The sequence below is a fragment of the Macaca nemestrina genome, chromosome 3 (assembly GCF_043159975.1).
Source record: "Macaca nemestrina isolate mMacNem1 chromosome 3, mMacNem.hap1, whole genome shotgun sequence".
Classification (NCBI taxonomy): Eukaryota; Metazoa; Chordata; class Mammalia; order Primates; family Cercopithecidae; genus Macaca; species Macaca nemestrina.
Window position 1 is genome coordinate 21,264,392 of NC_092127.1, and position 27,082 is coordinate 21,291,473.

Genomic DNA, 27,082 nt, shown 5'->3' on the forward strand with positions numbered 1-27,082 from the left:
ACTCAGATAACTCCGCTAAGCATTTCAGCTAAACAGAAATCTATCTGGAAATGGGGAAATAACCAGAGATAAGGCTAGAAATCAGGAGTTAGGGCAGAGAGGGCCTGGAGGCATGCAAAGAGCTTGCATTTTATGTTGTAGGTAGTCAGTAGGCAAGGAAGAGTGTTAAGTCCGTGAAAGATGTCACCAGACTTACATTTTTGAGAGATAACTGATGGCAGCCTGGATGGGGGACAGAGGTAGGTGAAGAGTAAGACAAGACTGACAGTAGGGCGGTCCATGAGAAGGCTCGTGCAGTAATCCAGGGAGTGCGCACATTTATCATGGTTTCACGTTTGGTTGCCATCATCTGAACGTCTTCATTTTGGAGAATTCCTCATGTTCTGACACTCAGTGAGAAACTGAGCTCACTTGTAATGGGATGTGAAATTTCCAAGTATTTTCTTTCCCATCCCCTTGGAGACCAGACACAAGTCTTGGCACTTGGCCTAGACAGCGATTAGATGTGTTCATCTTGGACTCTGAAGTGAGAGCTGGTGATTCAGAGGAGCAGTAGGTCCAGGGTCCATAAGATAGATGATAGAAAGGAAAGAACTTGGTAATTGATTAAAGGCAGAGGCAGTGCAGAGGCAGGATTACAGGTTTCTCACCTCAACAACCAGATGACGGTACCATGAATTTAGATGCTACAAGTGGAGGAACAAGTTTTTTTTTTTAAGCTTGATTTTGATTTGAGCCTTTTGCAGTTGAGGGACCTTTGGTAACTCTGGTGTTGATGTCTAGGTGATTCGAGATACTGATCTAGAGCCCAGGAGAAGGAAGAGCAGAGCCGGATTGGGGATTGTTAGCCTATGGGTGGCACTTTAAGACAGGGGAATGCATAAGGTTATCGAGGAAAAAAGGAGAAGATAGAATCCTTCAAAGAAACAAAGGGAAGCAAGGAGAGCTAGATGTCATGGGAGCTGGGAAAGAAAATATCTCAGGAAGCAGTACGTGTCCTTTTGATTTTAGCAACTTGGGAATATTTAGCACCATCGCAACAGCACTTTCGGTGTACGCAACAGAAATATAAGCCAGGTTGCTGTATGGAAGGAAAGGAAAGAAGAAGGAAAGAAAGAAAATATTCCAGGTGTGGTGGATTGTTTTGAAAAGATCATAGAAAGAAGGAGAGACAGAAGGTAGTAGCTGAACAAAAGTATAGACTCCGGTGAGGTTTGTTATACATTTTTAGGATAGAGCACTATAACATGTTTTACACAAACCGAATTAGGCAGTAAGGAGAGAAAAGCTGAAACTAAATGTAAGGAAGTGGGATGATTTATAGGTTGGTTCTCAAAAGATGTAGGAAGAAATGAGTTATTATAGGACAAATGGAGCATGAGGTGTTCAGCTTCCAGTAGGAAGGAGGCAGTTCTTTCATTGTTAAAGGAGAGAAGTAACAAAGGGTGTGTGTGTGTTGGGGTGGGGCGGGGGCGGTAAGAGAGAGAGAAAGATGAGATTCTCTGCAAGAATTTGTAATAGAAAGAAAGAGTTCCCATACTGAGACTTCTGTGCATTGGAAGTTTATGAGGACAGAAGATGATTTGAAATAGCTGTTGTAGAAAAAGGGAGAAAGAAGTTTCCTAAGAAGGATTTATGGGCAGAGGTGAGGGCCTGGTTGAAGTTAGATGTGATGTATTTATAGTGTCATTACTCTGTGTGATTGTGTGATTCACTCCACCAGAGCTCAGCCATCCAGGTGAAGCCATCCAGCAGAGATAGATGATCCCGGTTTGACATGCAGGTAAAATGGGAGGGAAGTGAGCAAGGCCATTGAAAATATGGTCAAGGAAAAGGTGACCTGTATATGCTGGGTTGGAATTCATGGGTAGGAGTTTGAATGTAGAGATTGTCTTTTGTTTTTTTGAACCAGTGTCAGAGTTGAGTAGTTGCAACAGAGACTGTATGGCACATGAAACCTAAAATATTTACCTGCACTTTTACAGAAAAAAATTGCCAACCCCTTCTATAGAACACTAGCTGCCTGATGAATTCATATGACATATATAAAGGCTATTAATAATCACGGTGATTGATGATGATGACTAATAATGGACTGCTTACCCTGAGGTGGGCATTGTGCCCAGAGTCATCATGTAGATTATTTCGTTTAAAATCCTCACGGCAGCCTCTGGTTTAGAAAGAAGGAAATAGAGGCAGAAAATCTGAGTGGGAGAACCAAGATTTAAGCTCAGGGAATAACTCCAGAGCTTATGTTCTATGTACTTTACCATCTTACCATTGTAGTTTTCATAATTGAGAATCCTAAGCAATGTATCAGACTAACAAAACTGTGGGTCAGAAATCAGAGTTCTGCTATTAATTCAATTGTAGTTTAGTTCCAAATACACATAATATGATACATTTTAAAACTTCACAAGACACATTGTGTGAGAAAACTTAAAGCAAACTTCTGAATGATGAAAACACTTTCGATTCTTAAAGGGAGTGTTTGCTGGAGGCAGAATGTCTCACCTGCTTATTAACTCATATTTTGGTTTTAAAGAGGCGCCATCTGACAGGATCCAGTGGTCAGGATTAGGTGTAGCTTTAAAACTGCTTGCACATTGAAAAAGAAAATAATAGTTCTATGGCATATCTGGTTCAGGCTTAATTTGCAACCCAGTTATTGCTGCGGGAACATGCACGTGGGCTAGGGAAAATGCTCATTCAAGGAGGATGAACAAGGGCAGTTTCCAAGTGGGCCAAGTTCACTGGAAATTTGTGCTTCAGAGATTTCCATGTCAGTCAGCACTCCAAAATGAAAAGGTCAAAATCAAAAGGAATGAAACACAACCACAAATATCTCTATCATTTGCCTGAGACTTCATGTTTTCTGTCAAACAGTGCTCTTGGTAATTCTATGCTGGTGTGATAGACACAGAAGATGAAATAGACTAAAAAGACCCACTAATACTGCTGTTAATGAGTGAAGAGGAAATGAGGTAAACACCAAAGCCATTAAAGTGTTTCTACTCTAGTAAGTAGCATTGAAAGATTTTGAAATTTTGAGGAATAAAGGATTCTTTGGCATCTTTAAATTGTCCCGTCCCCTGCCTCCTCCCTTTTCTCGGAAGGAATCTGAATTTCCTAGAAATTCTTCTACTGCTTCTTTTTCTCATCCTTGTCTTATCCATCACCTGCAGTATTAGCAGTTTAGCTTAATTGTCATTTTCCCTAAAACACTCATTAGCCACAGCTATTCTTTTTTTTTTTTTTTTGAGATGGAGTCTTTCGCTTTGTCGCTCAGGCTGGAGTGCAATGATGTGAACTCAACTAACTGCAACATCCGCCTCCCAGGTTCAAGGGATTCTCCTGCCTCCCGAGTAGCTGGGATTACCAGGCACCTGCCACCACACCCAGCTAATTTTTGTGTTTTTAGTAGAGATGTGGTTTTACCATATTGGCCAGGCTGGTCTTGAACTCCTGACCTTGTGATCTGCCTGCCTCAGCCTCCCAAAGTTCTGGGATTACAGGTATGAACCACTGTGCCCGGCCAACCACAACTGTTCTTTAATTTGCTTGAAGTTGCATAGCTCTGTGTTCTTCCCCATGGAAGAAATGACTCCTCCTTGGCCTTGCCCATCTTATAGTCATGCTTCCTTTCTTCTACTTCCCTTTCCCGGAATAGTAAGTTGAATGTGAAATCAATGGAGCAACTGCTTAGTTGTGCAAGAGAAGCTTCAAGGAGGACGAATATGAGCCAGGCATAGTTATTCTCCTTAAATGATCTTACAATCCAGGAGGAGGGATTAGACAAGAGTAAAAAATAACTCAGTTACAAGGAGGAGCGTGATAATTGCTATTAAAATAGTTTCAACAAATTGCAGTAAGGGATAAAAATGGTAAGAGAGATCATAGTTACAAACTGGGTCACGTCCCTCTTTTGGTTTTTATTTTTTTCCTATGATGCTCCCTGGCTGGAGAAAAGCTCCAAAGCATGATGTGCAGGTTAAACATGCCCGTGGACAGTCTGAGCTGATGGAAGTTCTCCAGCCTTACCCTCCATCATCACTAACACACATGCACTCAGGCCTCCCTGGCCCACTCACCATTCCTCAGACATTTCAGGTTCTTTCTGGTCTTCACACCTTTGCATTTGCTGCTCCTTTTGCTTAAAATGTGCTTCCTTTCTCTTTTTCTTTTCTTTGTGTTTTTTTTTTTTTTTTCTTTTTTTGAGAAGGAGTCTCGCTCTGTTGCCCAGGCTGGAGTGCGGTGGCACAATCTCGGCTTGCTGCAAGCTCCACCTCCCAGGTTCATGCCATTCTCCTACCTCAGCCTCCCGAGTGACTGGGACTACAGGTGCCTGCCACCTTGCCTGGCTACTTTTTGTATTTTTAGTAGAGATGGGGTTTCACCATGTTAGCCAGGATGGTCTCAATCTCCTGACCTTGTGATCTGCCCACCTCAGCCTCCCAAAGTGCTGGGATTTCAGGCATGAGCCACTGCATCTGGGCCTCTTTCTGTTTTTCAAGCTCCAGTTCATCCTTGAAAACTTTCTTAAATTTTACCACTTTTTGGTACTTTCTAACGATTCCCCAATCAATATAATTTGCTGCTTCTTCCAAGCACGTCACTTGGCATTGCATTTCTCATAGCAGTCATCATATTAAATTACACGTATTTATTTAGAGAATGCTTTCCTCATTCAACTGTGAGCCCCATGGAAGCAGGAGCTGTGACTGGCATCTTTGTATGGCAAATGCTTAGTACACTGTCTAGGTTACGGCAGATGATGGAGAAAAGCTAAGAAATACCGGGTGTTTGAAATGTGGTTTGAGCCTTGGATAGGATTTGACAGACACATGAACAAAGCCATGAGGCAGGAAATGTTCTGATGTCTGATTTGCTTTCAGCCTCCCAGAACCTGCTGTGGCATTTCTCTGGGACATGCTCTCTTCAGCTAAATGTTATTCTGCTCTTTGGAGTGAGGGTCTCATTCTGTCTCCTGGCGTGGACTGAAATGGCATGATCATAGCTCACTGTAGCCTTGAATTCCTGTGCTCAAGGGATCCTCCTGCCTCATTCTCCTGAGTAGCTAGAACTACGGGTGTGCATCATCAGGTTTGGCTAAATTTTAAAATATGTTTTTGTAGAAACGAGGTCTCCCTTTTTTGCACATGCCGGTCTCAAACTCCTGGACTCAAGGGATCCTCCTGCCTTGGCCTCCCAAAGTTCTGGGATTACAGATGTGAGCCCCTAAGTGCAACTAAATGTTATTCTGCTTTTAAACTAGGTTTTTCCTCAATTTTATCAACTGTTACTTGTGCCCCAGGCTCTATTTTCTGGTAAGAACTTGATAGAGTAATCAGTGCTAAATGTTAGTGTATACATACAACACATAACTGTGTCTACATATAAAATACACTTTACCTGCTCATTTCGCTCATACGAAATCAGTCATAGGTCAGACATTGTGTTAAAAAAAGGTATCTATAAAGACATGGATGTTAATGTTTCTCATTACCCTCGAAGACAGTTTCTTATGAAAAAATTTGGAACTAGAAAAGCATTCTATTTTCTGGCAATTCTATTAGACAAAGAATTCTGTAAACTTCGATGACGCTTTCACATGGATACTAGCAAGCTCAGGGTTAAATTTTCCGTCATAGAAATTCAGATGTTTTTAGCTAAAAAAATTTTTTTTGCTTGCTTTTCTCATTGTTTTATTCAGTCAGCATTTATTTATTGAGTGCCTGCTATATGCTAGGCACCTCTTTTATAGGCCAGGGACATAGCTTGGAAGAAGATAGATTCTCTGTCCTAGGAGGTAAAGATTCTAAGAGAAAGGACAAAGGTAGTAAGTTGAGGAAACATTTCAAGTTCAAAGCTTTTTATGCTTTATTTGATCTTCTATATTTTCTTAATTGATTTTGGGCAATTGTACTATGCTTTTATTGCATACAGCTTCAAACTAGCTTTGAAAGTTGTTAGGGTGCAAAAATATAAGGTAAAATGAAATGCACATTCGCATGTTAATTTCACATCTACAGACCACTGCTGTTTTGGAGGGCACACCCTTGGCGGGGAAGGTGGTGAAAGTCACAGGAGGAGAACGTACTCAGGTCAATGGTCCTTAGGTTCCTTCATAGTGTACCATGGGGGCACTGCTGTGTCACCTCATGGCGCTCTGAAGGGAAATTCTCCCAGGTGAATTTCGACATTTATGCATAATGCCAGACTCTTCCTCTTAAGCAAACATTTAGTGAAGCAAAGGTTTGGGAGGGTTGGCAGATACTGTGAGTCCTTACAGAATGCTATCCACCTTGAATTGTCAACAGGCAGCTTATATCCTTATAAGCATCTTGGCTTATCCTAAGCAAATATTGCTTTCAAATGTAAACGTCCATGGTGACCTATTTTGTTAACCCCCTGGGCATATCCCCTTCTCCTTGTTTTTTTTTTTTTTTTTTAATTTTGGAGATAGGGTCTCATTCTGTTGCCCAGGCTATAATAGTGCAGTGGTGTGATCATAGCTCACTGCAACCTTGACCTAGTGGGCTCAAAAGACCCTTTTGCTTTAGCTTCCCAAGTAGTTGGGACTACAGGTGCATGTCACCACGTCCTGCTAATTCTCTTTTATTTTTTGTAGAGACAGGGTATCCCTTCATTGCCCAGGCTTGTCTTCAACTCTTGGCCTCAAGCCATCCTCCTGCCTCAGGCTCCTGAGTTGCTGGGATTACAGGCACAAGCCAAGAGGCCTGGCTATTTCATTCTTTCTTAAGGAATTTTATGTCACTTAATTTATAGATTACTTCTAATTGTAATTTTATGGTTTGCAACTTCTCCCTAAGTTAGTGTCATCTGAATTCTGTTAGATTCATGTTATACTATAAAATATAGAACATATAAATAAGTTTTCATTGGTATGTGTATTACACATTTGACATAAGTAATTTTATGAATCTTATTTTGGCATGACTATCTTAATATTTGGGAAAACATTTATTTTTTAGTTCCTGAATATGTACTGTAGGCATAAATGTATATGGTTCACATTCATACATGAATATACAAATGATAGAAAAGATAGACAAATTTAAAAATTATGACTACCGTTTACCTTTAAAGTTGCTGACTTTTGGGGATAGATTACCTGAAAGCCAGCTCTATGATATTTGGGAGAATCCTCTCTGTTGTCATTTAAGAAATATTTATAGGGGGCTGGGCATGGTGGCTCAGGCCTGTACTCTCAGCACTTTTGGAGACTGAGGCAGGAAGATTGCTTGAGCCCAGGAGTTCAGTACCAGCCTGGGCAACATAGTGAGACTTCATCTCTACAAAAATACAGAAAAAACCCCAAAAACTTAGCTGAGTGCAGTGATGTGTGCCTGTAGCCTCAGCTACTCCAGAGGCTGAGGTGGGAGGATTGTTTGAATCCAAGAGTTCTAGGTTGCAGTGAGCTATGATCAGGTCACTGCATTCCAGCTCGGGCAACAGAGTGAGACCCTGACTCAAAAAACAAACAAGACTCCTGGGATCACCCCCTGGCATGATCCCCATGAATCAAGGCACTATTGACTGTTGAAATGGAAACAGGTTTCTTCCACGTGGAGGGACTTGAGGAAGACAAGGAATATACATGAGAAAGAGCAGAGTCCAGTAGAAAGAATTCACTGACAAACAATGCAAGTTGTTCCTACATAACAGCTTGGGAGTTACCTGCTTTCAAAAGTGAACAGTTTGATCTTCAGAGCAATCCATGGAGTAGATGTTATTTTTCTATTTTATGTTTTGTATTACCCACAACTGCAGCAGAAAAACGTTCAATTATTTGTCCCAACCAGAGCCATCAGAAAGTGGCAGACTCAGGGTGGAAGCCTGCATTTAACTGCAGGTTTCTTTTCTTCTTGGGGATATTATAGGAAATTACTTTAAGCATTTAGATAAGGGGAAAACTTTTGAAGTCTGTTCGTGAAATACTTTTAGAGTCGACGAAGAACTGCTACAGTTTTGAAAGAAAAAGTTTGATGTTAGAAAAACGCTGACAGACAGTAAGGATCACTTAATACCATGTACCACATTCAGCAGATTCTTTAGAGAGTCCAGATGGAATAGCTAAATTCCCACAGTCATTTAAAAATGTATATATAGAAAGGAATAAATACATGAAAATGGTTGGAATAACATACACCAGTCAATCAACACTGCCTACCTCTGTGGGGGGATTTAGGCAGGGGTAAGAGTTGAAAGGTGGGACATTCAGGGGGGATCTTTTGTTGCTTACTTTGTAATTTTTGAAAAAAACTTATAAGTGATTTTTAATTTTAGGTTTAGCAGTTTTATTTATTTTCATATTTAAGCAATTACTAAAAAAGTAATGCAAACTATTGATACAAAGATTTGATGTTGAAATATCTTTTAATAAAACCTAAACTATGGAAAACAAAGTTAGAAAGGCTTTAACACTTTATTTTCGTGCTTCAGAATCACAGGCAACCCCTAGACTAAATCAACTTCCTCCCTCCCTCCCTCCCTTCTCCCTTCCTCCCTTCTCCCTTCCTTCTTCCCTGTTTCCCTTTTGCTACAAAGGGTCCTTTAGGGCAAAAGTCAAACATGAAAAATTTATGAAATTTTATATTTGATGCAGAAAATGTACTGCAATTTTATAATTTATTAATACACATGGATTATTTTCCTTTCTAATTATTAAATAAATTATCATTGCAGGAAGATATATTTATCCTACAGTTTTAAATATCTCTTTAAACAGCGTATTTAATCTCAATTTCAAGGACATAATCTAATAGCTCATTTAATGCCAAAACAGCCAAATAAGATACTTTACAGAGTTTTTGAAGTTATCGCATTTCCTCTTCATCTTATCAACTTTATTCACCATGCTAAGTCCATTGCAAATATTTAGATTTTACATCTGAATTATCCATTTCCACTACCATTATCCAATTCAGAGCTTTATTCTTCTCACTTAAATTCAAAACCTATTCACCAAATTTGCTTCTATATTCTCTAATATGATTTAACAGTTAGAAATTTTAGTTGAAGATGTTTTGTTCAATCTTTGTTTTCTTTGCTGTAATTTCACCAGGACACAGTCCTTAACTCTAGATGGCCTGAATTTCTAACTGGAGCTCAGTCATTGCAGTACCCTTTGACAGCCTCCACACACATATCGTTTAAGAAGTGGAGATCTTGTCTGGGCCTTGCAGATTTCACTTGGTATCTCTTAAAGAACTTGTCAGATTTATTTTTAAACGTGAATAATGAGTGCCCTCTACATTTTAAAAAAATGAGGTAAGGAGGTCAAAGTGATTGTACTTGTCTAGTGCAATCCAGATCCTCGTTCTATTGTGAAAGATGCTATAAGGCCAGTTTTCATATTCAACTCTAGCAATAACACGGAGAAACCCAGAGGAAGAGCTGACACAGAACCCCTGGGATACAGACCCTAACCCACACCAGATTCTAGGATGCTGGAGGACTAATTTGTATTCTAGGAATGTGTAATCATGTATTTACAGGGCAGTTAGTGGCCAGATAAACCTCACTGGCCTTCTCTACTGTTAGCTATAACTTGTCAAAAAGACTTTGATTTTTAAAATCTGAATAATTGAGGTGAGTATTCAAGTTCTTTCTGTGAGAAAAAAAGATTGGAAGGCATCTTTATCATGCAATGAGGATTTAATTTCTGCATATATGTGACTGAATAGATTTTGAATAGTTTTATATTGCCAAGAAATGGGCTTTATATGTCACCACATTATTCATACTAGAAGGCAATTAGTATTTTTAGCAAATGTTAATAAGTAATATGAGCCTGAAATCATTTTATGTCAATCTCCTCTATTGGATTCAAGACAATTTCATGTGCAACTTAAAGCAACATGATAAAAATTATACTGTGATGTTTAAATTTGACTGGACTCCAGAGACTGCACTGTGGTTTCCCTTAGTAAGCGTTATCTTATTAAAAGTATGTAAATTTGATGCATGAATATAATTTAAAATACCTGCTGTTACTATCCCAACTCATTATGTCCAGTGAGTTACTTTTAGAATCTTTTGAAAGTGTAACAATTTATAATGGACTAAAATCTAAAGTCTATCACTATAAGCCATCATTATGTATTTAGCTTAAATATGGGTGAGAATCTAGAAAACTGCATTTTCCTTTTCTGTGAAATGTAACACGTACACAATCTTGACAAAAGCTGGCTCCATAAATACATTAAATTCTTTTGGAATTGATAGCACCAACTTAGCATGCTTAAGCTTATAACAGAAAGTATAATTCTCTGACAGCAAAGGCAGAGATAAAGTGGGCAGGCAAATCTTACGTATTATGTGTTTTTGGCAAAACCATAACATTCTCATTACTTTTCCTCTCCAAGCAAAAGAATAATTAAGATATTTTCTAAATATATCATGTTTTCAGAAAACCTTTTATAGTTTTTTTTTTTTTTTTTTTTAAGTTCTTAAAATGTTGCCGTACTAGTTAGTATATTAAGATACACCTTACAGACCTTTTCAGTGCTTGGTCAGTTTGAAGACTCCAGAGAGGTGATGAATTTCAGATGAGCATTTCTTCTTTTCTGGGAGAATGGAGGTTGTGGCCTTGCCTATTCATTAAAGACTGCCTGGTCCGTAGTCACTTTGAGGCAACTGTGGCTTCAGACTCTCATCTGTCCTCTTCCTCCACTCAGCTATATTTGGTAACTGAGCTCATGTTTCAGCAGACTGCCATGATCAGGAATTCCAGCAGCGGGCTGGGAAGCACCCCCAGGACTGAGGGCTGGGTTCTTAGAAATAAAGCCACTTAACATAGAAGGAACTATATTTATGTATCTGATAAACACAGGATTTAAACACATTCTTCTATACTTTGGACTTGTAGCTGGAAATCACCACCTGCCCCGTTAACATGTTCTTAATCAATTTAAAGTACAGTATGTGACTCCAAGTAGAAAAAGTGATAATCCAAATGGAAGCTCTTCTTACTGTGATCTTCTGCTCTGTGCATTTAAATTTTGATCATGTGCTAGATTATCCTAAAATAGTAAATTCAGTAACTGAAAATTTAGCCACTTGGCAAATTGAGTGGAAAGTCCCATTGTTCTCTTACTTCATATTGCTAATTAAAAATTGATATATGACTATGGTATGTATTAAAAGTCTTGTCTATAATAGTATTAAATAAGTGTGAACACACAGGGACTGGTCTTATCCACGTCGCAACATTGAGTTCTTAGCTCAATGCCTAGGACATCATGAGCATCTAGTAAATATTCATCAAAGAAATAAATAAATGTTGAATGAATAATATTCAGGAAAAGTATCAACCCTCTTACAGTTGCAAAAAATGTTTCACAATCATTTAATATTTTGATCTTTCAAATGACAAATAGAGATAGCAAGAGTTTAATATTTTGATCTTTCAAATAACAAACACAGACAGCAAGAATAGAAAGCTTTTCAGTTTAAAGGTCAGATAGCAGAGTCAAATACAAGGGGGCAAAAAGAGCAACACAGAAGCTCCCAGTTAACTTGGAAATGGAGTGCTGAGTCTTCCTTTGTCTGGATAAGACCATCACATTTGATTTAGTTTAATATCTAAAGATTTTTTTTTTCTGATGGTAGAAAATTTGTGAAGTATTTTCTTTATAGGAAATTGTATTGTATTTTCTTTATAGGCAAAACTGGTCCTTTATAAATGGTTCTTTCTAGAACTGGATACTTCTGTGGGTCATTTCATCTATTATATTAATTAAGAAGCGATTTTAAAATTTATGCTTACGAGGGAAATACAAGTCTCGTTGATTGTCTTAGTTTGTGCCATTACAACAAAATGCCACAGACTGGGTAATTTACAAAGAGCAGAAATTTATTTCTCGTAGTTCTGGAGGCTGGAAAGTCTAAGATCAAGGTGCCAGCAGGTTTATTGTCTGGTGAAGTTCCCATCTCTGCTTCCACAATGATGCCTTGAGCCACTGTGTCCTCACATGGCAGAAGGTGGAAGGGCAAGAGGGGGTCAAACTTCCTCCATCAAGCCCTAAGGGCATCAAATCCCATTCATGAGGAGTCCTCCTGAATCACCTTCTAAAGGTTACACCTCCCGACACTGTTGCATAGGGGATTAGTAATTAACATAAATTTTAAAGGGGACAAAAACCTTCAAACCATAGCCTTGATTACACATATGTTTATATCTGCTTTTTCCTAAAGCCACAAAATAATTGTAAAAAACTGAAAAGGGCAGAAATTGGGAGGGAAGACAATAGAAGATATCAGAAGTGAACAAAACTATTGGAAAGAGATAAATATAAGTATGCATGTAACTAAATTACAAAACTTCGATGCCTGCAGGAGGAGATGCAGAAAAGAAGCAAGTGATTCACCCCATGGAGTCTCAGAAAGGCTTGGAAATTGGAAGCAGTGAACTGTTTTTAGAAATAATTTTAATTGGCAACTCTGATTTTTGCCTCTGCCTTCTGGTGAACTGTGAGTCTCATGGTGAATTCCAGAGGCAATCATGTTGGGACTCCTGACCAGATGAGGCCTCTCCCACATTTCTTTGAATTGCTTGGTTCATAAATCCTGGTACAACACCAGCGAAGTGATGAAGCCATAAGAAGAAAAAAGTAAAGAAAAAACAGCTTGTGGTCCTGAGAGAGGCTTCAAAGCCAGGTATGATTTTAGTCAAAAGGACAGAGAAATGTGACCTTTTTGTGTATGTATTATAAACAGTGCAGCAAACCAAGCTTGTTTTAAAAATCTTTGAAGAATTTGAGAAACAGAAGTTCTTTTCCTTAGAAAATTGGCATTAAAAAAAAAAAATTGAGACAGTTGACCAATACTCTTAAGTGAGTATAGCAAGGTCCAATTGATATTAAGGATGAGATTAGTGTGTGGACAGTAGTATCATTTCTTATGCACTTTCATATTTCCCACCAGAGCCCATTTCTGTGTGCACCAACATTGGGAAAGGTGGTCTGTGGCTCCTTCACGGGGCTCCAGTTCAGCTTTCAAATGATTACTCCTTCTTATAGAAATTTCTGCTCTTTTGAAGCACTTACATTTGCATCAACCATCCTCCATCCCACTTTTTAAAATTAAGACTTTGGATCTAGTTGGGCTGTTGGTTCTCTTCTTCACTCCACACCCTGCCATTATTCTGGGTGACTCAGCACCCATTTTTCTATTCTATACCTTGGCATATTGGTTTTGGACCTGCTTTTCTCTATGAATCTTCATCTCCGTTTCTCTTATAGATCACACAAACAGACCTCCTCCACCTCCAAAATCAGGTATAACTTATCTACTGCTTCATAACAAATTACTGCAAAAATTAATGTCTTAATATATATTTGTTATTTCACAGTTTCTATGTGTCAAGAATCCATTAGTCTTAGCTGGGTAATTCCAGATCAGGGTATCATGAGATTGTACTGAAGATGTTGCCCCAGCTTCTTTCAGGTGGAAGCATGGCTGGGGCTGGAAAATCTGCTTCCAAGGCAGCTCACTCACATGCCTGGAAAGTTAGTCCTGTTATTGGCTGGAGCCCTGTTGACTTCTCTGTGTCACTGCCTGAGTTTCCTCACTTCCTGGCAGCTAGATTCTGCCAGGGTGTCTTTTTTTTTGTTTTGTTTTGAGGTGGAGTTTTGCTCTTGTTGCCCAGGCTGGAGTGCAGTGGCACGATCTCGGCTCACTGCAACCTGCGCCTCCTGGGTTCAAGCGATTCTCCTGCCTCAGCCTCCAAGTAGCTGGGATTACAGGCGCCCGCCCCACGCCTGGCTAAGTTTTCGTATTTTTGGTAGAGATGGGGTTTCATCCAGGCTGGTCTCAAACTCCTGACCTCAGGCGATTCACCCACCTTGGCCTCCCAAAGTGTTCGGATTACAGGTGTGAGCCACAGCACCCGGCCCTATGATGTCTTTTATGATCCAGCCTTGCAGGTCATATTTCATCTTTTCTGCAGTATCCTTTAGTTATACAAACTGGCAGTATCCACTGGGGGAGGAGACTGCACAGAGGCGTAAGAACCAGTTGGCAAGACAATGCATTTGTGGTCATCTTGGCAGTTGGCTACCACACCTCTATTCCCTTTAACCCATCAGTCCTACAGCCACATTGGGGCATGCTCTGTTTTCAAAATCACACATTCAAACATGTTATTTGACTGTAAACTTTCTTCCTCTAGCTCTCTCATACACTGATTTTTCTTCTTCACCAGATTTTCCAGGCTGTAGATCACTCTGTTTTGAGATTATCTATCAGTGTGCCCCCCAGGTTCAGGTCAATCAGGGAAACTGGTTTACAAACTTTGTTTTAGGAGATACTCTCAGGCAGCCAATAGAGAAAGTAAAGGTATTCTAAGTTTCCTTGATGAAAGGGGGGTGCAAAGAAATGCTGCAGACTTGCTCATTCATTCCCCTTTGATGTTTTCTTTCTCTTATGATCCAGGAAGTTTGAAAATCCTAAGTGTCAAGAAACAAGTCTACTTACTCCCTTTTCACTTTTATTCCTCTCTTTATTCCTGGCATCAACCATCAGGAAACAAGGATCACGGAGCACGTGAGAAAATGGTAACTGAGAAGTCTGATCAAAGAACACACTAAAATTGGAGGCATGAAACACTTGCAGAATTGTCCTAATGGTCCATCTGGTGATCCTGGGAACAAGTATCTTTCAAAGCCATGACCAGTCTTTCTACTTCTTCCTCATACTTCGTATCTGGCTTGCGTACATGTCACAGAATCAGGTATGGCCCCAAAGACTTGTCTGATTAAACTGGTATATCTATCTGTACATAGCAGTGAACTCCACATTTGTCCCTCATGAGCTTGATTTTATGAAATGTGGTTAAATCTGCTGCATAAATGTAGCCTGAGCCTGTGGGTGGTCTTTTGGTCAAATGTTTCTGCTACTTGGGATGTTTGCTAACTGGTGCATATGCACAAAAATGAAGAGAGAAACATAATCTTACGATGATAGGTAATAGAAGTAGAATTGAAATAGTCTGAAAACAAAATCTATGTCTATATACGAGTATTGGGGTACAGTTAGATATTATGATCCTTAGAAATAATCTCGTTTTCTATTCCAAATGTAGAGAAAGTATTTAGTGTGAACAAGTCAGTAAAATTAATTTCAAAAGCAGATTTTATTGAATTTAAGCAAATAAAATAAGTCTTAGAATTTACAAAGAATGACATCATTATATCCTTATATTATCCCTTTATCATTGGGTCATTATTCAGTAATATAAAATTGAATGAGGAGAGATGATTGCACATTGGTGTTTTGAATAGTAAAATAAAATTTGAAAAAAATAGTAATAAATAAAAGCCAACAGTGTATTAAAAGAATAATACACTTTGGACAATTGGGTTTTAGCCAAATCATAAAAGTTGGTTTAACATCCAAATTTCTAGTATTTAATTCCTCAAAAGAAACTCAAATGAAAAAAGCCATATGGTCAGCTCCGTATATTGTTACTGAGTCTTCAGACAAAATTCAATATCTAGTCCCAATGAAAAAAAAAAAGTTTGTGAGAAGTGAAGAGAATGGTTCTACTTTAACATTATATATTAAGGTATAGGTGCGTGTGTGACTGTGTATACATATACATATATGATGCAATATATAGTAATGAGATAAAACACCAAGGAATACTAACAACTAATATGCAGGTTTTAATGTATACTAAAGAAGAGAAAGGAATGAAATAATGAAATAAATGGAATGCTATATTCTGTTCTTTATATAGGAAGAACTGAGTTTGTAATGTAATCAGTTCTTTATCAGAATAATCTACAAATGTCATATAATCTCGATTAAAATAGCATTTTTGCCAGGTACAGCAGTTCACACTTGTAATCCCAACACTTTGGGAGGCTGAGGAAGGAGAATTGCTTGACGCCAGGAGTTCAAGACCAGCCTGGGCAATAGAGTGAGACCCTGTCTCTAGAAAAACTAAAAAATTTAGCCAGGCTTGGTGGTGTGTTCCTATAGTCTCAACCACTTGGGAGGCTGAGGTGGGAGGATTGCTTGAGCCCAGGAGTTCAAGGCTACAGTGAGCCATGATTGTGCCACTGCACACTTCATTCTGGGTGACAGAACAAGGTCTTCTTTCTAAAAAATAAAAACGAAAATAAAAAATAAAGTAGCATTTTTTGCTTTACTTAGAAAAACTGACACAAAAGTTTACCTAGACAAATTAGCATGGCAGTATATCCAGGAAAATTGTGTGAAAAGGAACTCTAAGGGCAGAGGAGTAGCCCTTCAGTGCTACTGGAGCACTAACAAATTTCTTATGGCAAGACAAGGAATGGAGGAATGGATGAATAAAATGACATATTTTATTCTTGTATGGAAAGAACATTAGTTTGAATTGGCAGTATATATGAAATAACTACATACATTTTGATTTATTTTGATTGATTTGATTTATTTCTTGGCCTTGTTCAGTTCCACTGACTTCCCCCTCATTAAAAAACTGGATTCCTGTTTCTCTTCATTCAGCCAGTTGAAGTTCTTTTGGCTCACACTATGAAAAAAAATCATAGTGGAATGGATAAATACATATGTAGTCATAGAAATATATTCAAGATTTAGGATAAAAAGTGTATACACAGGAGTGTGTTAGAGCATCATCATATTTGTATGTATAATTATATCTATTTTTATAATTTGTCTCTCTCTCCTGACATATGAATAAAACATTTTAAAGTTTTCCTGGAAGATGACAGTTTAATTTTAGTGAGAAAATGCATTCTGACTGGGATACAAATAGGGTTGTACGTTGACTCCAAAGTACCTGCTGTATTGTTATTTTAAAAATGGTATCTGAGAAAAACAATGGCATCAGAGATTATCTTGACTGTTACTGTTTCTTACTCTTTATACTTTTCCCTATCAATAATTATGATTTTTGAAATGTGTGTTCTAAGGTACTAAAACAAGTGATATAGAAATAAGATATCCCAAATATAGCATTAAGTGAAACAAACACATCGTATACTAGTTATTATATCTGGAAGGTAAGATTAAAGGAAACTTGCATTTTTTTCTTTTTGTATTTGAAATTTGTATGTGTTTGCATTATATTTATCATCAGAAAAATTGCTGAGCTCAGTGGTACATGTTTCATTGTTGTAATTTTTTTTATGTTTACTTGGGAGGATGAGGCAGGAGGAGGATGAGGCAGGAGGATCCCTTGAGCCCAGGACTTCGAGGCCAGCCTGGGTAACATAGTAGGACTCCATTTCTTAAAAAAAAACCAAAAAACAAAAATTCCAGTCATGAGCCTAAAGTCCATTTAATCTTTAAAAACCTTTCTTAATTGTTTAATCCACTAGAGAGTAAAATTTTTTGAAGTCTTTGGGTATAAAATAGAGAATAATCAATTAAAGAAATTTTGAATGCAATGTTTCTATTTGCAGAATGAAAAAAACTGTACTGGTTTTAAAAATCTTAAACCAGATTTCCTCTACTGTGGAAAGCTCTTGTGTGATGATTTGCACATCAGACCCATATACAAGTGAACGATATTCCGCATATACTGTATGAACATTCCTCTTCATCTGGCAACCTTTAAAATGTCATAACCTTTGATCCACTCTATCTCTGGTCTGCTCCAAGGACACAATCCTAACTACAGTAAACATTTTATATAAAAACACATTTAATTCTATATTATTTATGGAAGCAAAAAAATTGAGGCAATCTAAATGTTCATGTTATGGAATGGCTTAATAAACTCATGGAATTTTAAGGTAACGGTAAAATATTTTTCTGATGTGTTTATATTAAAGGAAAAATGCTGATTATATTATGCTAAGGGAAACGAAGATAAGTCTTTGAAGTCTGAATATAACTTAAAAAAAGTTAAGACTATTTGCATGGCTGAAAGTTTTAATGCTTTAAATTGAGTTGCTTTGACATTTTACAACATATGAAGACATCAATAAACTGTATAGGGTGATTTGCTTTTTCCTCCACCAGAAAGAAAAGGCAAATCTACCAAGATAATTAGTTATTTAGAATGATCTAAATCAAAATGAACAATATTTTGTTTCTCTTAAACTTTGCATTTTATATGCCTCATAGAGATACTTAGTGATATTCAACAACCTTGCAAATGGAGTGGTCACTGCCAGACAGCTACGAACAGCTGTAGAACAATTTCAGAAGCTGCTTACCCAAGAAGTCTAATTTGGAAGGATGTGGCTGTCATTGCCTGGGGAAGCAAATAGGAAAGAATATGACAAAGGAGGAAATCAGCTGTTGGACCAAAGAATTTAAACATTGAAAAAATGCCAACCATCGAAGACAGTTGCTCTCTCGCACAAAATCCCAAGAACTGTCCATACTCTGCTTCTGTCAGCCTAGCAATTTGCTCAGCTATTGCTATTTTGGGAAGGAATTTCCACCAAGCTTGGCCTATCTTCAGCCCCTGAGGTTTTCTCTGATTGACTGATCAACAGGTGTTGAAAAAGCCTGTTGCAGAAATATCACAGACCCAGTGTGCTCATTTGACTTCTGTAACTGTGACTGTAGTTTCATTGAATATATTGTTTCTTAATCAAGAAGGCTTTCTCTGCAGGGTAAAATCAAACAGATTATTTAGAACATTTTTAAGTAATTACTTTTCCATAGAGACAGCATATGCATTTGTTAATATGCTTTATTATTTATGAGTTATAAATTGAATACTGTACTAATGATTGTACAAATGAAACCTAAATTAATATAACACAGAATGAACTTGTCAAAGCAATGTTGGTATTATAAGCATAAAAATGCAGTTAGCTCTCCATGGACTCTGCATTTGGTGATTCAACCAACAGTGGATCAAAAATTAAAAAAAAATACAACAATGAAACATAATACAAATAATATAGTATAACACCTTTTTATAAAGCATTTACATTGTATTAGGTATTATAAGGAATCTAAAGATGATTTAAAGTATATGGGAAGATACGCCTAGATTATATAAAACACTACACCATTTTTTAAAATAAGGAACTTGAGCATCTATAGCTTTTGGTATCTGCAGGGGGTCCTGAAACCAATCTCCCTTGGATACTGAGGAACAACTGTACTCCTATTTTTCTAAGCTATAAAAGGAAATTGAATGGAATCAAGGCTAGGTTATCCAAGTGTACCTGATTCCTGACAAGCCCAGTCTGAATGATGAGCAGGACTTTGAATTACTTCGAAGGAGGTGTACCCTATAGGGTGCCCACTCAATCATCAGTGAAGCGGGCACCCCAGAGCCAGGAGTTTCCGTGGAAGTCTTCACCTACCTTGCCTACCTCCAGTGAGTTGTGAGAGGACCTCTCCTGAACCCACAAAACAGGTTCAATCAAGTTCCACCTTCCATTCATGGACTTTCCCCTCTTCATTGCCTCACACAATGTCATAGCCGGAAGAACTGACCTTGTCTGACCTCCCAAGAGAAGATATCTTACCCAAGATCACAAAGCGCCAAATGTCAGCAGGGCTGAGAAGTGGCTGGACCTATTCTTTGACTGTCTGGGCCAGCCCAGCCTGGGGAAGTGCTCTCAGTGCAAGACCCATAGTCCCTGAAAGCTTCACAGAAGTGGGTGAAGATGGGGAGAGAGCTTCTCCCCTCCTAGTTAAAGACAGGAATAATCATTAACGTTGCTTAGTGTTGCCCAATAAACAAGCTTAGCAGATGACTGAGAAGGCAAGGAAAGAGGATCAGACTTGGGATCCAGAAGCTAAGATGACCCTAGGGAAACTATTCTGCCTCAGGCTACTCTGAGGAATTGGGAGCTTTTAACTGGGCTGGGTAGGCAGCTGTTACTCACTGGTGTTTATGCCTGGTATGAAAAGGTGACTGGGGGAGGTGGGGAGATTTTAAATCAGGCAACCATCATAGGTGTAGACGGTGAGTAATAGGGAAATAAATGGAGTTCAGTGGGTGAAGCCTTGTCCTTTGAGCTTTTCTGAGAAACCCAAGTGGTATGTAGCTAGACGGGGGGCGGGGCGGGGGGGGGGACCGTGGATGACAGTGGGCCAGAAACTTGATAGAGGGACACTGCTCAAATAGAAAGCCATGGGGGAAGGATGAGGACTTCAGTGATTCCTCTGAAGAAAAAAGAAGTAGCTTTATGAGAGTAGATTAATTCGGATCAAGGGAGTGAGCCTGGGCAGAGGTTTTGAGTAAAGAGGGGTGGAGTTTTACAGTGTGAGTCAAGAGCCAACAGCCTGCTGGATCATGCAGGGGTGAGGATGTCGGTGATAGGGCAGACCCCTCCCGGGGCAGAAGGGCTGGAATGCAATCGGTGCCCCACAGAAAGGACTAAGGTCTACTGTCCCAGCAACCCAAGTTCACACCTGAAAGCAAGGGTATAGGATCAAGTTTCCAAAACCCAAGAGATCAGCTGCAGTGCATACCCTGCTCCCTGGCCTGCTCTAGTCCCTGTCTCCATCAGGGTCACCTCAGATGGGAGTGCTAGGGCTTACCAGCCATCTGTCTGAAGAATTAACTCTGAGGCATTCATTAAACACACTTAGACCATTAAACCTCACACCATACGCCAACATAAATTCAGGTGTTAAATGGAAAAAACCCAAAAAATAGCCGTAATAAAATACATGCTTTTTTTTTTTTTTTTTTTTTTTCCCCCTCTATGGTAGTGAAGGAGTTTTCTACCCATAAGGGCAAATGAAGAAAATATAAAGGCACAATGTGATAAATCTGATGACTTCTAAAACTTCCTAACTGTAAAACTAAAACAAAATCTTCATTTAAAAAGAAGAAAAGGCAAGTTAAAAAAATGAAAGGAAACCTTGGCAAGATGTGTCCTTGCAATTCAATAAGAAAAAACACATGGATAGGAAAATGAGCAGTATGTTTAAAATTTATAAGACGATAAATCTATGGAATAATATACAGTCAGCCCTCTGTATCTGTGGCTTCCACATCTGTGGATTCAACTAACCATGGATCAAAAATATTCAGAAAAAATCTGTATTGAACATGTACACTTTTTTGTCATTCTCTAAACACATTATAACTGTTTACATAGTATTCACATTGTGTTAAGTATTATAAGTAATCTAGAGATGATTTGAAGTTTATACGCAAATATGCCATTTCATAAGGGACTTGAGTATCCACGAATTTTAGTATCCAAGAGGGTCCTGGAACTAGTTCCCCATGGATAACTAGGGACAACTACGTATTACATTATTTTGACTTAATTTTGTCTCAAAAACTGTCAAACCACTAGAACAATGATCAGTATTAGAGAAAAAACAAACCAAAAAACAATCCAGTGTAGGATTGTCATACACGTAAGGAATACAATTGGTTATACTATTTTTGTATTAAATTTAATTTCTTGATTTTTTCTTTAACATATATCCAAAACAAAAGGAACATGTGTACATGAATTGTTCAAATTTTTAATAAAAGTATAAAATAAAATCTCAATGTATTTGCCATGACATGCCTTCTTATCACATTCAAAGTAAAAGTCACAGTCTCTTTTGTTCTCTGGGATCAGACATGATATGCCTCCTCACCTTATCTTTGTGACATTCTCCCACTCTTGCCTGGTTCTTCAGCTTCAGCCACACAGGCCTCTCTAATGGTCCTTGAACCCACATGGCTCACTGTATCTCAGGGACTTCCCTGTCTCTCAGCCAGTCTCGGTCTCTGCAAGAAAAAAGAATGGCCTAACTTCCTTCCAATCTTAAGTCACCTTCTTAGTGGGACTTTCCCTGTCTATCCTATCTAAAATTTCATCTTTTCCCATCAGGATCTGATATTTCCTCTTCTCTGTGTATTTTTTCTCTTATAGCTTATTTTTATCTAACACAATGGTCTTTTTACTTCTCTTCTTATTGTTTATATTCTTTACTAGAATGTAAACTCTGAAGGAAGGAGTTTTTAATATTTTGTATCAGTGTTTAAAAAGTGTCTGGATGTCGTAGGTCTCCATACACACATGTTTAGTGAATCCCTAGAAGGGAATGTCCAGAAATTATGATGTTTGAATGCATATGGATTGACATTCCTGTTGCCACTCAACACAAGGCTTTAAGGCTTTTTAAGACAGAGTAAGACCCTGTTATCTGTCTCATAACTCAAGGAAGGACATGCTACCTAGTGCTGCATTCATGGTTCTCAGTATTTCCTGAAGAGAATAAAAATAATGATACCTGCATTTTATTGCTTCGTATCTGATCTCTTTACAACATTAAAGTCACTTAATCCTTTAACAACTCTGTGGATTATTTTTAACTCCCATTTTAGAGATGAAAGACAGAGGCTAACTTACCCAATATGCTGAAGCTAATACATGATGGAACTGTTATTAGAGAGAGCCTCTGAATCAAAACACTTACTTGTCACCATTAAGGTATAGTGTTTGGGAGCTCTAAAAAAAAAAAGATGAAATACCAATAGGCAGATTTAATCTGAAAGCAATGATTGAATGCTAATGGATTTTAAGACAGGGAGCAACATGATCAGGTTTACATGTTAAAGAAATTACCCTGGCAGGAGAGTGGAAAACAGAATGGAGAGAGCAGGCTGGAGTCAGGAAATGAATAGGCTTTTGCAATAAACCAGATGACAACACATGAAGCTCATTCTAGTGAGTGGAAGGAATGACATAAAAGAGAATATGGAATTCAGATGTATCAGCTGTGGTGAGCCAAGATCAAACCATTGCACTCCAGCCTGGGAGACAGATCAAGACCCTGATACAAGGGGAAAAAAAAAAAAAAGGAGAGGCTGGTATAAAATCTCGAATATCACCAATAGGTCAATAAATCATGGACTACATTGAATTTGGCAATTAATAGGTTATCATGAATGATGTTTGGCAGAGGTGCTTCAGGGCAGATTCTGGTCTAGAGGTAAACTAGACCAATATTTAGGACTTTGAAGGAGAAATGGAGATGATGAATGTATATCCTTATGAAGTGCCATGATCAAAAGGAGGAGATGAGGCCCTGGTGTGGTGGCTCACACCTGTAATCCCAGCACTTTGGGAGGCTGAGGTGGGCAGATCACCTGAGGTCAGGAGTTCGAGACCAGCCTGGCCAACATAGTGAAACTCCATCTCTACTAAAAATATAAAAATTAGCCAGGTGTGGTGGCATGCCCTTGTAATCTCAGCTAACCAGGAGGCTGAGGCAGGAGAATTGCTGGAACCCGGTGGGCAGAGGCTGCAGTGAACCGAGATTGTGCCACTGCACTCCAGCCTAGGCGACAGAGTAAGACTCCGTCTCAAAAAAAAAAAAAAAAAAAAAAGAAATGAAATAGGGCAGGGCTCATTCTTTTAATTGTTTTGGAGAGGAAAGTGACTTTATCATTTTAGTGGAATGAATAGTAAATGCCAGTTGCATTAGGTTCCTATTGTTGCTATAGCAAGTTTCTGCAAACTTCGTGGCTTAAAACACACATTTGTTACAATTCTGGAGGTCAGAAGCCTAAAAATCAAGGTATTGGTAAGGGCTCCATTATTTCTAGGGGCTCTAACAGGGAGTCCGTTTCCTTTTCCAGCTTCTACAGGGCGCATGTATTCCTTAGCTTGTGGCCCCTTTCTCCATGTATAAGCCAGCAGCACAGCATCTTCTCTCTCCCCTGATCTCCCGTTTCTCTCTTATAAAGACCCTTGAGATTACATCGGGCCTACTCTGGAAAATCTAGGATAATCCCCCATCTCAAGATCTTTAAATTAATCACATATGCAAAGTTCCTTTTGCCATGTAAGGTAACATGCACAGGTTCTGGGGATTAGGGCATGCACAGCTTTGGGAGCCATTTATTTGTCAGTGCACACTCTGCCCCAAATATTCTCATCAATTCCGTATGCAAAACGAACCATTCTAAGGTCCCCGCAAAGTCCCAGCGTATTACAATATCGACTTAAGTCCAAAAATCCCATCTAAATTTCATCTGCTGAAAAGACCTAAATGATTAAATCAGGTATGGTTGAGACTTTGGGTATGAACTATCCTGAGGCAAAATTTCTCTCCATGTAATGAACCTGTAAGACTAGAAAACAAGTTATTTGCTCCCAGAATACAATGGTGGGACAGGAATAGGGTATGAGTGATAGATATTCCTGTTCACAAAGGGAGAAAATGGAAGGAGAAAAAGCCAGGAAATTTCAAAAATCTGCAAGGTTAACTCCATAGGTTTTAAGGCCTGTGAATAACCATTTGTGTCTCTAGGCTCTGTCCTCAGAGTCATCCTTCATGAAAGATAGCACAAGTTTGTGGCTGAATAGTTTCATCAGACTGTTCGTTGCTTACGAAATTCTGGGAGTCCTATAACCATCTTTCATTTTATTGTCTCTCTGTACCTTTCGGTTCAAGCTAGCAGTGTTTCTGCTGATATTCTCAGAAATCTTTTGGATTCCCTGTGTATGTCACAGAGTTCTTTTTGAGGCACTAGCAAAAGGTTGTCCAACCGTACTCATGACTTTCTCTCCAGAGTATGTTTTCCCAACAGCGAATCTCTTACTTTTACCATCCTTTGCAGTCTTGAAATCCTGATAATTTCCCACATTCCCCTTGTCCTGGTTCCTTTTTGATAACAGTCCTTCCCTCTTATAAGGACCCTTCTCATTATATCAGGTCCCCAGATAATGCAGGGTAATTTCCTCATCTCAAGATTCTTAGGAATATCTGCAAAGTTCTTTTTGCCACATAAGATGACATATTTATAGGTCCAAGGATTAGGATATAGACATCTTTGGGGGACCATTGTTCAATCTACCACAGCTGTAAATAGAGGTTAACAATATAGGAATGGAGTGAGATTCCTGAGGAAGCTGGAGGTAACCAACTCAAAAGTGAGTGGTTATATTGTATATGGAGCATGTCATGGGCTTCTTGGACTAGATGGACGTGTCAGACAGTTGAGAGGAGTCTCTTTAAAACAGATATATTCTTAGTGGACTTGAAGAGAACAGCAAGATGCTCTAGGGTTTTAAGGGCCACTGTAAAAAAGATTGGGGACCTATAGTCATAAACAGTAAATTTGAGGTGAAAAATATTAGATAATTTCCTTCAATGTCCTGGTAAGGGCAAAAAAATGGTTTACTAGATTCAGGTGATCAAGTTGCAGGGCAGGTGCACAGGGAAGTGAGTGGATGGAGTAATTGAGAATGTTGGTGAGAGGAAGGTTCAGTGCCTGTTCACAGAGTTGACCCTGGGGAGGTGAAAGAGTGAGGCTCCTAAGGAGGCTGAGAGATTGAGGCAAGGGGGAAGGCTCCAAAAAGTTGAAATGGAGTTTATGATTTTCAAGTTTCTGAATAAAATCTAGGCTGGAGTCATGGTAATATCTTATTAAAGTGGAAGAGAACTGAATATTGATTTGGAGTAGAGTCTGTTTATGTGCATTGTACATATACTTTGGGGTAGGAAGTGGGATGTATGGAGTTAATATCTAGGGAATCCCCACCTGATATATCTATTTCTTTAAGACAGAAAAACAACAGCAGACAGTCAATTACATTAAGAACATGTAGGGCCCACTTCTACAATCAAAAGAGGAAATCCCCATTACATTGTATGTGCTTTGGGGGCGGAATAATGACACTGTAGTATTTAAAAGAACTGGAATGAGATAATATATACAGAGAATATTGCAGATATTATCTTTGGAATTAAATTTTGAAGTCTTGGCTACCATTAACTACCTGTAGGGTCATGGACAAGTAATTGAATTCTCTAAGCCTTATTTACCTCTCCATAAAATAGCAACAGTAAAGTTGCTCATGAGCTTTCTGTGAGATTTAATGTGATAACACATGTTAAGCTCTTAGCTTATTGCCTGGCACATAAAAAGCTCAATAAATGCTGTTACAACAAAGCCCAATTTTCTGCTGTTAGCAAATGCATTCTTATGATACAAAGGTCCAGTATCAGATGCTAGAGAAGAATCCATCTGAGATGAACTCATGACTTAATCATGAGTCATTTCGAGTTCTTTCTCAATGTCATCCTCATTGAGAAAGACAATCATAACTATTTTCAACCAAAAAAAAAAAAAAAAAAAGGAAAATCCCAACAGAAGTGAGCAATGTTTTCACCTCCTTTTCGAAGCCACTTTATATTCCAGAGTCTGAGAAAAAACTACCCTTCTGGGCTCTTTCTATTGTGAACAAGTCACTTCCTCCCTTTCCTTTTCTTGAAGACAGAACTTCTGGTTTCGAATTCTCTCCATTTATTACCCAATGTCGTTACTGGGGCACCCTCACCACCATCTTGACTCTCAATATATTCTGCACATGCATAACATTATGGAATTCAGTGTCTGGAGCACTAAGGGCCACCATGGGCTGGGGTTGAAACTCGAATTTCCAACATTAATGAGCTTGATGACAAAACTAAAGAGCATTCTTCTCAATTTAAATTCTTTGTGATATATGATTGGCCTTTCAAATGTTCACACTGGACAGTTATAATATTGGAAATTTTTCATAAAATGAACTTCTTAGGACAGAAACTCAAAGCCCCTAATCTTTTTTTACACGATTTTTGCATGTCCGGTACCTTGCCAGAAAAGAAAAACACCACACCTCACCATAGACGTTCACAGTGCTTACAGTGCTGCGTTTACTCTCAGCCTCAATCCCTTGTTTAGACTCCCAGGTTTTTCTGCTCTTACATGCATATCCCAGATAGCATATCATCGCTTCTGCTATTACCTCCCTAAGATGATCAGAGTAAACCAATGCAGACCTATATTCTACCTTCAGAAAATTGGGGAAATCGAAAAGGCCCCAGGATAGAGAAAAGAAACCGAAACTAACTCCCTCGATAAAAACTCAGGCGCTGGCTGCTGTGTGGCTCAGAGCGCCCAGACCGACGCCAGGGGCTGAACCCCTTCCACCAGGCCCTGTGCTCGGTCACCTCTGCTCCACCTCCTCCCCGCGGGGCGTGCAGCTCAGACGCTCTATGGACCTAGCAGGTTCGGTGGTCGGTGGTCGGGGTGAGGATTGCAGGTGACGTGGGGTGTCGCTAGGGACCCTGGAGCTGTCCCGCGGGGTTCTAGATTTCCTTCAACATTCCGATGGACCGG

The 27,082-nt window shown here is 38.9% G+C and overlaps 2 protein-coding genes and 1 long non-coding RNA gene across 14 annotated transcripts in view; 1 reads left to right on the top strand and 2 right to left on the bottom strand.

Annotated features, from left to right (window-relative positions):
- LOC105466706 (palladin, cytoskeletal associated protein) overlaps positions 1 to 10,660 on the bottom strand; it is a 433,580-nt gene extending 422,920 nt beyond the window's left edge. For 2 of the 5 annotated variants that reach the window (XM_011715816.2, XM_011715819.3), the window contains exon 1: positions 10,524 to 10,652. The gene's annotated coding sequence lies outside the window, so the exon portion shown is untranslated. Of the gene's footprint in view, positions 1 to 10,523 lie in introns of all 5 variants that reach the window. The other 3 variants (XM_011715817.2, XM_011715818.2, XM_071092848.1) reach the window with 3 other exon arrangements.
- Positions 1 to 27,082, top strand: part of LOC105466702 (DExD/H-box 60 like) — a 213,565-nt gene that overhangs the window by 29,223 nt on the left and 157,260 nt on the right. For 2 of the 8 annotated variants that reach the window (XM_071092841.1, XM_011715803.2), the window contains exons 2-3: positions 12,364 to 12,684; positions 14,551 to 14,758. The gene's annotated coding sequence lies outside the window, so the exon portion shown is untranslated. Of the gene's footprint in view, positions 1 to 12,363; positions 12,685 to 14,550; positions 14,759 to 26,803; positions 27,006 to 27,082 lie in introns of those variants that run through there. The other 6 variants (XM_071092843.1, XM_071092844.1, XR_011620831.1 and 3 more) reach the window with 6 other exon arrangements.
- Positions 16,427 to 26,931, bottom strand: LOC105466704 (uncharacterized). The gene is made up of 4 exons (XR_011620841.1): positions 26,814 to 26,931; positions 21,562 to 21,694; positions 18,201 to 18,238; positions 16,427 to 16,546 (listed from the first exon to the last, which is right to left on the bottom strand). It is a non-coding gene; the product is annotated as an uncharacterized lncRNA (long non-coding RNA).